Genomic DNA, 12,757 nt, shown 5'->3' with positions numbered 1-12,757 from the left:
TTGTTTGCACGCAGAAACTAAAGTGACCAGTTGAACTAGTGGCCGGTTGCATCATGTAATTATGAGGAAAACGACAGTTTTTGTAGATATGTACGTACAAATAACAGGTTGGAGCCATCAAGCATAGTAGGACTGTAGAGGTTTTATTCCTATCTAAATTAAAGCTGGGGCAAAAGATTTAAATACTATTCTTTGAAAATAGAATAGTAGGTTTTTTAACATGAGATTCCCAATTCTGCCAACAAGCTCAATACATCAAAATTAAAAATTATTGAAGACTTTAAATAAATTCTAGATTCCAGTATATAGATACAGTACAATACAAAGTACCAAGCAGCAAAATTATTCTGCTTAAATAATAAACTACATACTTACAACACGTAGGCAGGCAATAATAGGTTTTTCTTAGTCACCCTATTCGTACATACACGCTTTTCCTGCAAGTACCCGCTCTTATCTCTCGCCGCGCTTGCATAGATTAGCATATGCCAAATCGAGGGGTTCATGTTATCATGTGCTGTACTGTGCTAGCTACATATATACCGTGGTTTTACCCCTTTGTCGTACAAATTTAGCTTTGCCTAAGCTTTTCCAAAAGTCGGTCAGTAATTTTTTACCGAGTTTTGAGCGCATTCGAAACTACTTTTTTGGTCTGTATCTAGATTGGATTTCGCGTTGTTCGTGTTCGTTCTGTATTGTATTTTAACTGTCCCAATAGCATATGAGAATATCTGCGAAAAATTCTAAAACATTCAGAGAATGTTTGTAGACATTTAAATACTATTCTCCATCTACACTCCTCTCATCTTACTCGTTCATACGTAATAGAAACACGTTACAAAGCACGGTGTCAGGACACACTGTAACACGGTGTAATGACACACTGTAACACCGTGTAATGACACTGTAGACACGGTATGTACACAGTGTCGTGCTGACTCGTCAACACACAGTCAAAATGGCTCAACTCAATTTTTATGAGCCCTTTTCCCTTAGCCGTGGATTTTGGGCGAATAACATATTATATGTAATATTTGCTTAGATATTTTTTGCTTACATATAATATCTCAAATGTTGCAGAATTATTTGATTAAAATGATGGATAAGCTGCAAAAAGTAAGGGAAAGCCCGATTGTAAAAGTTCTGTCACAATTATGTCGCATGTTTTCCAGTTTGGTTCCCGGGGCGGGAAAATATTGTAATAAAATTATACAATATTTACAAGCTTGAATTTTAGAGAAGTAATCGGTGAAAAGTAACAATTCACAGAATAAAAGGTTCGATCGAATAAAATTATTTGTATTTTCGTATTACTTCCCTACAGCTTTCTACAAATTTCTAGGTACAAATGTAATTATATCGTAAAAAAATATGTAAAAGAATAAACAAACGTTTTACACGGGTAGACAATAAATACGTCAACAAATAATATGAAAACACGCCAATTTGTAAAGCAAGAAAATGACAGAACAAATTTTAAAAAACATGAAACAAACACCGATTGTCTCCACATTCTAGTTCACATTAGACAAATATTCTCACGTTATATTTTTAAAGATATAGGGCCAATTAAAAATAGCGCCGCCCAATGTCCACGACCATGATATGACACGATTGAGTGAAGAACAAACGTATAGAATAGAAAAATGGCCGTCAGTGGGCGCGGGTTGCAGTCCATCCGACAACATTTCGCGCGCTGGTCGGCACGCGCCCACGCTCCTCACCTACTCGCAACTTACGACAATCACTTCCAACCTTTTTTCTTTCTTCTTTTTTTTTCAAAGTGTGTATAGCCGCGAGTGTTTGTGGTGACAATGATATGGATTTGTAAACGCGCGCCCGTGAATAGGTTCGCGCCACTCCGCTTGACGGATGAGCTTGCCGCGCTTTTGTGCCAGGTGCGTTCATGTTACACAGATATTATCTACACATAATTAATGACTCCCGCACTTATTGATTTTACGACTATTGTCATACACTGCAGTACAGCTATTCGCAAACTTTTTCCAATACCCTGTCATAGTATAAATCAAATATTAAAAGCCATACTCCATAGAGAATTGTGTCATTTACAAAATAAACTGCTTTGGCCCAGTTTAAAAGACTTATTTGAGAATTAAACGCCGGTCGACGTAACATGAAACATCAAAGCGAATACTTCATTGATTTTCCATTAATTTATGTGCAGATGGTTATTAAATAATGGCGGTAAGTGTGGAGTGGTGTTGTTTTTCTCGTTTTCGTGTAATAGGTAAGTGAGGCGTCAGATATGAGCGGCGCGCCCGCTGGGCCGCACGTGGTCGCTGTTTGGACACAAACAACTGAATTCTATTTTAGTTTTGACATTTCGTAATAAATGTCCCCTTGGCCGGTGGTGATAAATGGCAGCTTCTGATAAATATGTTGTCCGCCATGGCTGGGCAAGTGTGTTGTTGTGTGGTTCGCGTGTGTTCCGTGAGTGACAAGTCCTCGCAGGCCGCTCATGTGAGTTTTTTTACTTATTTTTGTGTACAAGTGTTTGTTTTCTGAATGAAGTGACTGATATTCACTGGAGCACAGGGTGTGTTGTTCACATTATATTAACATATCGCTAGGAGCACCGGTAAACTTAGTTCTTCGTTTGTATTTAATTGATATCGTTTCGCTACAATTTAATTACGCCGACAAAACGTTAAAACATAGGTTAGGTTATATATTCGTTATATATAACGAACCCCTATTTTTGTAGTAACATAATGAACAAGGGGGACCTTTATTTAAAAAAAAAAACTTTATCGGGGAAAATAGTAGTCAAAATAAAAATATTTCTAAATAAGTTATCATTCTAATGTGTGTCAAAATTGTGAATTTGTCGTTAGTAAAACGTTGTTTCATTGCAAAAATAATTTAATTTGTAGTCAGCTGATCGGACAAACAATACTCTACTCGTCTATCGATATTTAGAATTCACGTTCATTTTATATGCTATATTTCTGAAAATATTAGATTAATTAATTATTAGATATATTCAATTAAAAGTCTTTGTCTTCAGGTTACCATGGGAAGTAGTTGTAGTTAGGTATTATCGTTACCATGCAGTTATGTCTATGACTTCAAAGACTGTATGTATATGAACACTTACCATCTAAAATTAAATTAAATAAGAACAATTGTCTAGTAAAGATCTCTACCAAAAAATACTTAGACTATACCAATATCCATGAACTCAATTTTGACATTTACCCCTACTTTACAACAATTAAACAATTACCAACATTTTCACTCTTAACCCTCAACAGCCTCAAACCATGACATACCAACCCACATCTAACCAACCCTTATAGGACGAAGCCTAACAAATCAACCAACCCTACAGGGTTCTATAGCAACCCACATATCCTGGATCACACATAGTTTTTACAACACTTATTCTTGGCAAGGGGGGTAATGGTACGAAACACCCCGTCGATGCGTGGGGGGGTACATAATGCCCCATGCGTGAGGGGTACAAAACGCCCCACTCATTATGGAGTTCGTTAGCTTTATCAGCAGCGTTTAAAGCGTATCGCCTTTTTATAGATGTTTGAATTTGTTTAATTAAGACTTGGCGTGTAGGGAGGTTTTTTGAGCGGTTGGTTGACACTCTGGGTGCTGTGCTAGCTAGAGGTGTCAGTATGTTGGTGGTAAAAGATTCTGAATGATCAAATATACGTAAACCCTTATAAGTGATACAAAGAATAAACTCATTGTTCTTGTGTATAACTTTTGTGTTTATACATACTTCAAGTGACAATTGAATGTTTAACCTGTTTGCTATTATTATATTGTGTGCTAAATAATAAGCAGTTTAATTAAGAATACAAAACCCCTTCAGCTATATAATCCTACTTACTTACTCACCCAAGTATTACTAGGAATTAAACCGTCTGGAAAAGTGAATCAGGCTAGTCCTAACATAACTTAAATAACCACAATTTTACACACGAGTTCAATAAAAAATAATCTTTAGGATTGTAACCTAAGAACAGCTACAGAAACTTGACTAAACCAGCCAGTATTAATATCTCTTATTTTATCATAATAATAGGTTATTGGTAGTTGATAGAAGTGGCGTATTCTTTGGCGTCCCACATAGAACGCGTATGACATAATAATTTAATTAGCGCTCACTAATTGGATTAACGATTATCCTCCACGTTTGACACCACAAGCCACGCACTTATTAAACGCGGTACGCGTTGTTTTAAGGAATTTTCTGATTTAAAAATATTTACTTACTTTAAAATCTTTGCCATATCGTATGACTGTCCTGTAGGTCGCCATCCTGTGTTATGTTCGCCGGCCCACGGTCTGAACTTGAGACTTTGCCATTAGTTTGTCCTTCTATATTGGTTCTGACATAAGCATAACCAGTCCTTTTCTAAATCAATGGTGTATAGGCCTTAGGTGCAACAGAAACAATGAGATCTATTTTGTTACTGGGGTAGGCTGGTAGGCTGTCATCCAGCGGAAACTATGAGTATCTACTATGTAACTTTTGTAATTGAATAAATATAAGACTTTGACGTGACTATGTCCAGCAGTGGACTGCGATAGGCTGATGATGATGAAGACTTTGACGTAAACTACACATTTCAGAAATAAAAGTACGTTGTAGAATTGAGAACCTCTTTCTTGTAGGGGAAGTAAATTGAAAACAATATAATGTACCTATCTTATACTATCTATTTCCTGCAATCTCACGTGCATGCTGAAGGAAATATGTAACGCCATGCGTACCATGGTTATAAAAATTCAATCTCCGTTCCCATATTTCGATCTATCTCACAGGTGTAGATGTCCATAGAGTGTTCTGTTTAAACTATGAAATACAGACTTACCTTTCGCATATCCACATATGTATAATATTATAAGGAAGAATAACCAACCATAAAGAGATAGTAGCAAAAACGAAAATGTGAACCGAAGCGAATATTTTTATTCCGCCTGAAAAGTAAACACATTTCAACATATACATACATATAGATATGTGTATATGTATGTTACTGTACTTACACAGGTAATATTAAAACAGTAACTTTGTCTGTCGGCACCCTTTCATTGTTAAACTGCCCGTTCTAGATGACATTTACGTCCTTTCTTTTTTAATTCCTTTAGTATTCGGTTCCGTTGATTTGGTTACTTAAGATAGGAATTTGATATCTATTACTTGTATGGGACTTATGTTAAAATTATATCTCTAGAATATTGGGAACGGCCATAAGTGTAAAAAGAAGCCTATTTATCTTCGATATTGGTTTAAATTTAAATCTATATTTATATTATAAAGCTGTTTTTTGTTTGTTTCGTTGAACATGCTAATCTCAGGAAAAAGCCGAAACAAACACCTCGCAGATCTACTGATATTGCTATGTATGTTTTTCATTGTACTAAAACTGGAACTGAAAGGAACAGATCTGAAAGGTACACCTACGTATAAAATAGGTAAAATAGGCTCGAGTACTCCGCGGGATTAAGTTAGTATTCCAATAATGACCATATGAAACCTGGGAAAGTAATAGTTAAATTTTTGAAACATTTCTTCCAAGACACGAGCAAAACCGCAGGCAATTTGTAGTACTACTGCTCTTATACTCTTAAACGAAAAGCTAGTTGGTCAGCCAGTATATCTTCCAAGACATTATCTCCAGTTATTAGGCTTGCTACAGACGAGAGCGTCGACCGAATTGCGGGCGAACTCATCGTTTCATTAACCGCGCCTCGCCAGCCGCCGGCCTAATTAACTTATGTCACATTTGTGTACCAACACTTAAGTTATGGTTGTTAAGTCGGTTTGGACACCTGGTGCATTGTTTGTTTTTATTTTCAGTATATTTTTATACCTAGAAGTTGTATGTGTTACTTTTATCCACGTGGCTGGGGATTATCTTTAAAACATATGTATGTGTAGGTACCAGTCTACACGTCTCATCTATCTATCTATATACAAAATTGTATGTAAACTGATTCAACTATTTAAGTATACAAACGGAAAAAAGAGCTTTTGCATGTACCAATAAAACGAGTAGACATTTTATACAACTTTGCAAGCGTGTCTTCAATTTGATTTTAAATGAAAAACATGAAAGCGCAACATATCAAAATAAGGGCTGATATTTAAAATACAATTGCATATCAAAATAACCTCTTAACACAAAACATGAAATAAAAAGCGCTTTAAGCTATCTGACTGCAAACTCGTTTACTATTCCGTGCAGAACTTAGCTTTTGCTAAGTAAAGCTTACAGCTTAATTCTACAAAGAAGCCGGCATTCGCCTTCAGACAGTGCTGAGATAAATCCTGCTAACATGCTAGCTAGGAAAATACAAGAGACAAGTTTCGCTAAATTATTTTAACCCATTCTTGGTCGGCAATTAAAATGACTTTTAACCGTAGTTTTCAGCTCCTGTGAAAGTTAAATTAATTCTTTCTGGCTAATGTTTTAACATATAAATATTAATCTGAATATTTTCTTGTAGATATCTCTAAGAAATTCCAGATAAATATATTCTTCAATTATAGTAATTTGAAAGATGCATGCTAGCAAAAATTCTTCGTATAAAATTTTCTTCATTTGAGCTTAGTTTTACCCTTTCATTTAACTTGAAGGGGTATAAAACAGGAGTAATTCTAGCCTACCCATCCCATTTTGCAAATTGCTACCAATTGGCTGGATGCATTGCATTTCAACGTGGCAATGCTGTCAGTCTCTTGGGTACATTTCAGTCGACTGCCATGACGACGAATTTTTTGACTCCATATAGTTTTACTTGTGAAATATGATGGTATTTTACCATAGTTTTTGCTATTTTTGGTGAGTAATTAACCTGAACCAGTTTGTTATATGCAGGATGTCTAAAATTGCATTTGTCACTATTGATCCCAATTTAAGTTATATAAGTAAATTTTCCGTCACGAAATTTTCTCTTTGTCATCAAACATATGTTATATGACAATGTAGGTGTAACACAAGAGGGGTTATTTGGTCCAGTCAGTCGATCTGCAGTAACTTAACCCACCTTTTCTTCTTGTTGACCTCTATGTTTACCCAGACCACGGTCATTTTGAACTATCCCACAGTCCCAGCAGACTAGGTCCTATGGGGCTCCCAACCAAGGATACCACCGTCTATAATACACGTAACGGTACAGTTATGTAGCTATTATTCACGTAATATTTATCTGACTTACTTTTCTCAGATTTTCCATCTTTAAACCCATTTTAACTTCTCAGATGGCTGCTCCGTCAACAGTTTTTGCTATCAGATAAATTCACCGACTTCGCGTATTTTGTGTTTACTTTCTTGATTATTTCTTTTGACAGTAGATTCCTCTAACTTTTGCCAAAAGGTTTTATTTCTTTCACTGATATACTCAACTATTATATGTATGTATACTTTACTACTAACTTATTATATCGGGTGTGTCGTTCATAATCACATTAAATGAAATGCGGTAATATACTGGTTAATATATGTCGATTAACACAAAGATAAAAGAAAAATACGTAAAAATAAAAAAATGTTTTTTCAAACAAAGTAAATGGAATAAAAATGTGCAAAAATTAGAACACCATATAAAAGTCAGTCATTACAAACAACTGAAATTCTCCCTTGAAAACTGACAGCTGTCAACTGATCAAAACATACGATACTCCTAACTTTATCTCTGCTTTACACATGATGTTGTAAATTATAAAAGCTAAAAATGACTCCTGTGGTTAAACCGCTGAATGGATTAGATTATTTTTTTACAATTCGCCATAGAATATCATAAAGTATATGTGATATGATTTAATGTGATTGTGAACGACACACCCGATATAGAAAATGTTGGTGTCATGTGTAGGTAGGTACTATAATTTATGTGCATGTTTACATTTTCATTATCTAGTGTTACAAATTTTATTACAAAGGCTATGTGGTTTTCCTACGCTGATGATGCAAGATGATAAATATGTAAGCTTTCACATAAATAATAACATTAGTACAAACCGCCCAAATCGGTGGCTTTTGCAACATTTAGGCGGACACCACAGCTCAGTAATTTTCAATTATTCAAGCTGCGATTCATAAATTATCTGCAACGATATATTAAGAGCGCTATTACAAAATCGAATTGCTCAGTTGTAGGTAAATTAGACGATAGCCGGCAGCACTTGCGCATGTGTGCGTCTAGCGAAATACGCAACGCACACCTGCGGACCGCCACGCGGCACAAACAAACTTGAGACTTTGCCACTTTCTTCCGAAATAATTTATTGTTTTTATAGTTTATGAAATATTATTTGTACCGATGAATTTTATAACCTAGAATAGCTCAATTGAGTTACAATAAACAAGTAATCGTTTACAATTTTTAAATTATTTAATCGACAACCAAACTTTTCACCATGTTTATCAATTATAAGTAATTGATTTATAAAAAAACTAAAATCTATAATTCGTCTTCCATGTATTGTATCTTCATTTTCCTGCAACAATGAAAACTAGGAATGTAGATAGTTTATTAAAACAAATGTGTCACGTATACCTTTTGCGGGTGACAAAAAATACTTACCATATTATTTGTACTGGTATTCAATTGAGTCTGATAGTCTGAATTAAATATGCTTTCATTATCCTGCAAGAATCAAAGAATTACATTATTATGCAACAGCGAAACTAACGACGATGACATTTACGTACATATTTCTTTATAACCAACATCAAAAAAAGAGAAGCCTATCTATAACATTTTCGCATTAGAATATCATGGGCTAATACTTATGTATATTACATTTCAATCAGATCATTATAATTATAACTAATAAATAAAATAAAAACTCACTAGTATCAAAACGTGTTAGTTGCGCAGGTTGCGCTATATTTTTCGACCTCCGGCGAGTTCACGCGGCGCAACAGCGAGCGATACGTCCCTCCTCGGTAAGCGCCTGGCGCTGACTAAAGTTGAACGCAGCGCGTCACAAGATTTATATTGATTTTTGCATTGCAAACAAAAATTATTTTAAAATATTGTTTTACTTTTAAATAGAACAATTTTTTTTTTCAAGCTTTATAACAATACCACCTTATTTATTACATGTTTTTTATTTGAATTTGGATTATACTTTCATAGATAAAAAATATAGTTTCGTACGGAAAATTGTCAGTAACTCTCAGTTTTATAGAATTATTTTTGGTGTATTACTGTATGAATTGTAATAAATTGGTGTAAGCAAGCACAAGTACAAGATATAGTTGTATCTTGAACATTTTTATAAATGGTTAAATTGCTATATCCTCGGAGTACTGAAGCATCAAAAGATCCCCAAAAGCAACATTTTATGAAACATCCTTTGCAGAGACAAAGATTTTACTGATGTACGTGGACAAATTAAAATATTTATTGAAAACAGCCCCAAGATAAATGATCAAACTTTCTTAATCTTATTTTTGTTTTTTTTTTTGTGACTATATCCAAAGCATAATGACGCATCAAAACTCGTATAAAACTCGAAAATTTGTGATAGCCCTCTTAAGCCGGAGTTACACGTGCATTTGTCAAAGCATATCGTTTGTGATAATCGGGAACGATGACAAAGTGGGGGTAATTGCAGCAAACACTCGCAAAGCTGGGTGCGCACGATTTATTAGAGAACACGCGAAATAGTATGGAGAATGCATGAGGACTGAGATAATTTCAGTAATGTGGGATTAATAATGAAATATGTATATTTAAGAAGATATTTACATATTTACAATACATATAAAAAAACTCTCCTAGTAAAACAAATAAAAAAACACTATAACTAAAACGCGTCAAAAAATTCATCCACATCACTGTCAACTGTGAACGCACCCAAGAGGCTGGCAGCATTACCTCGTTGGATGGCCATGCTGATCCTTTGTCCGAGGTAATAGCCAGCCTTTTGGTCACGAGAAGCGGTCACGTCATAATGGAATAGGTTTAATCATAATTAAGTACCTAATAGTGAAATTTAATATGCTATGCATGTAATTTTTCTGCTCTCGACTAGCTACGTAATGAGAAAGAGATTAAGCCATAAGCGAGAAGAAAATTAGAGCATTTGGCATATTCTGATCAATAATAACGAACTGGTTTTCTTTTTATACACTTTGCCATTATCGTTGGCCAAGCCGTAGATAGTGTGAACATTTCTTAGGCCCATTAATATTTTTATGCACATTAAAGTTCCGGTCAAGAAATACACTACAAACCCAAACGTCAATGCGAGATAAGCTTTTTATTATCATAAACATATTTATAGCCACTAAAAGTACATTTTCACTACTTTCGTTTCCCCATTTTTTGGCACAAAATCCGCTGATCATAGTGTTTTTATCTATGGCCGTCATCTTTATAGATCCTGAAAAAAGTTCACATAGGGATTATTTTGTACCAGGAGGTCATGATTTAAAGAAGGTATTGGGAACAATTGGTGTGTAAACTACTGGGACCTTGGAGCCAGGTTATTATACCTATTTACTCGATGTTGTGGGTTATGAGATGTTGAGTACTTAATTGGGTTAAAAAACATTGTGTCGTTGATGTAGGAAGAAGTAGGCCCTTTTGTGAAATAAAAAAATAGATAAAGGCATCAATTTAACGGATCTATTTATACACTAGCTTAGTCAATGATCAATTTATGTCAAACCGAATATCATCTATACAGTACTCAGAATGAAGAAATCACAGATTTATTGTTTATGTTATTTGTAAGAAAACAAAATCAAATCGTAATAACTGCTAACTTCGTAAGATTATTTTGTCTATTTAAAAGAAATAACAAAAATATCCTCTGACTGACTATGAAGTTTGAACTGTAGTGTACAGAAGCGGTAGTTAAACCTCATTTGTTTTGATTTATTCGTTTTCAATTGATAGCGGTGTTATTTATGTGCCTTTTATGTATTGACCTTCGTAACCACGTTAATCTATGTATAGACGACTAGGCTTGGCGTTTGAAGTATCAGAATTGAAATTTTTAATTATCCTAGGTCAAGGTTTGATAAAGTTATTTAATTATTCGATCAGGTACTTTTTGGCTTTGTAATAATTTTCAGGATAGTGTTAATTTTATTAATAAAAAATATCAACGTAAAAAAGCCAGTGTGTAGGTGTAATAACAATTAAGTATTGCAAAGAAGTCAATAATATGTAGGTGATATTGACTTTTTTAAATAAACTACATAAGATCTTCCATTTCCCGAAATATCACTATCGAGTTTTTAGTTTATTTTGTGGGTACATTTTCTCACCTCAATCCGTGGTTTTAGCGGATCGACCAAGTAATCAAACGATGGAGACAAATACATCTGAAAATTCAAGATAAGATAATTCAATTTTATATACAAGTCGAAACAGCAACCATAAACCAGTAGTGATTAACTTCCTGCACCACATACACACAACTGAAGATCTCTGAAGAACCGCAGCGCAGTAAACTCACATTAACCAAACGAGTCCAAGTTCCTCCTTCAGCTAACCTAAGTCATTTCTCCCAAACTTTACAACCGCCTAACAAAACCCCAGGAGAGAAACTTGGTGGAAAACTGGCCTCTTCTTTGGAGTACCCTGCAAACCGCAGACTTTTAGTCGGCCGACTGTTTCAATGGGCGCTTGATATGTAAGGAGATGCATGGGATATACAGTTACACAATAAAGAGGTCGAGTTGTGAACAAAGACTGTAAAACCACATATTACTATATACTTTACGGTTGTGAAGCTACGAACTAACGTTCGTAAAAATGTCACTCACACACGCTTGTGGATCGAAGAGCTTTACCGGCGCTATCGGTGCTGTTGTCAGTATTGAGTGTCGTGCATCGAGCACAAGCGTGTGTGAACGATATTGTTACGAGCGTCAGTATGTAGCTTCACAACTGTTTAGAAGAGAATATAGTTAAACTGGGTAATAACGTTTAGGTATTTGGACTACAACAGGTCTACTAAAACATTGATCGAAATTATGATTTCCTGTAAAAAAAATGAAAACCATGGGGCCAACTGTCGGCCGACTTTTTAGTCTGCAGTTTGCGTGTACTCTAAGTCAAAATAATAGTCTGTTAACATCGTAATTAAGGGGATGCTAAATCTTATTCTGGCGTTCTTTACGATTTCCTGTTGTGACTCGCTACGGCTTAGCGGGGCCCTCTAGCGGATGGGAAGGGAAATAAATATGTTCTTTTTTATGTCATGGTATATTTTTTACATAAATATTCGGATGGTCGGTTGTTTATTTATTTGTTGTTGGTGCTGTAGTTTATGTAATAGGATGTCTAGTTTCCGACGGTTTCATGGCCTGAAGGCCTATGCCCTTCCTAGGATTGATTCTGTCTGGATTTCGATTTTGTATCTCTTAGCAGTATTAACGAGAAGAAACATCTTAAAAAGAAAGACAGATTTATTATATTTTTGCTTAGATTAATATTCATCAAGATTGTGAATCTTGATCGTTTGATGGTAACTGCAATAAAAGTGAGAAAGTTCAGAAGCTTCAGCGATGCGGTAAAACTTTATTAATACTTATTTTTAAATAATACCAGGTTCTTGTTATACTGGGTATTAATATCGTCTTTCCTGGAGGATGAATATCTCAAAAATACAATCCTTGTTTAAATGACTTGTCTTTCGTCTACAGTACCTATTAACTGTACCTATGTATGTGTATTTACTGAAAAAGTTATCTAAGTATTTTGAAAAGTCCTACTTATATTACAAACGCGAAAGTTAGTT

The 12,757-nt window shown here is 34.9% G+C and overlaps 1 protein-coding gene and 1 long non-coding RNA gene across 3 annotated transcripts in view; one reads left to right on the top strand and one right to left on the bottom strand.

Moving 5' to 3' along the window:
* Positions 1 to 1,691: 1,691 nt before the first annotated feature.
* Shakb (shaking B) overlaps positions 1,692 to 12,757 on the top strand; it is a 104,676-nt gene continuing 93,610 nt past the window's right edge. Inside the window, exon 1 of one of the 2 annotated variants that reach the window (XM_064034716.1) lies at positions 1,692 to 1,898. The gene's annotated coding sequence lies outside the window, so the exon portion shown is untranslated. Of the gene's footprint in view, positions 1,899 to 2,270; positions 2,485 to 12,757 lie in introns of those variants that run through there. The other variant, XM_064034715.1, reaches the window with a different exon arrangement.
* LOC135116941 (uncharacterized) lies at positions 8,115 to 9,541 on the bottom strand. Its single transcript, XR_010276513.1, has 3 exons — positions 8,848 to 9,541; positions 8,578 to 8,640; positions 8,115 to 8,491 (listed from the first exon to the last, which is right to left on the bottom strand). It is a non-coding gene; the product is annotated as an uncharacterized LOC135116941 (long non-coding RNA).

The sequence above is a fragment of the Helicoverpa armigera genome, chromosome 5, assembly GCF_030705265.1.
Source record: "Helicoverpa armigera isolate CAAS_96S chromosome 5, ASM3070526v1, whole genome shotgun sequence".
Taxonomy (NCBI): Eukaryota; Metazoa; Arthropoda; class Insecta; order Lepidoptera; family Noctuidae; genus Helicoverpa; species Helicoverpa armigera.
This window is presented reverse-complemented; position numbering and strand designations above follow the sequence as displayed.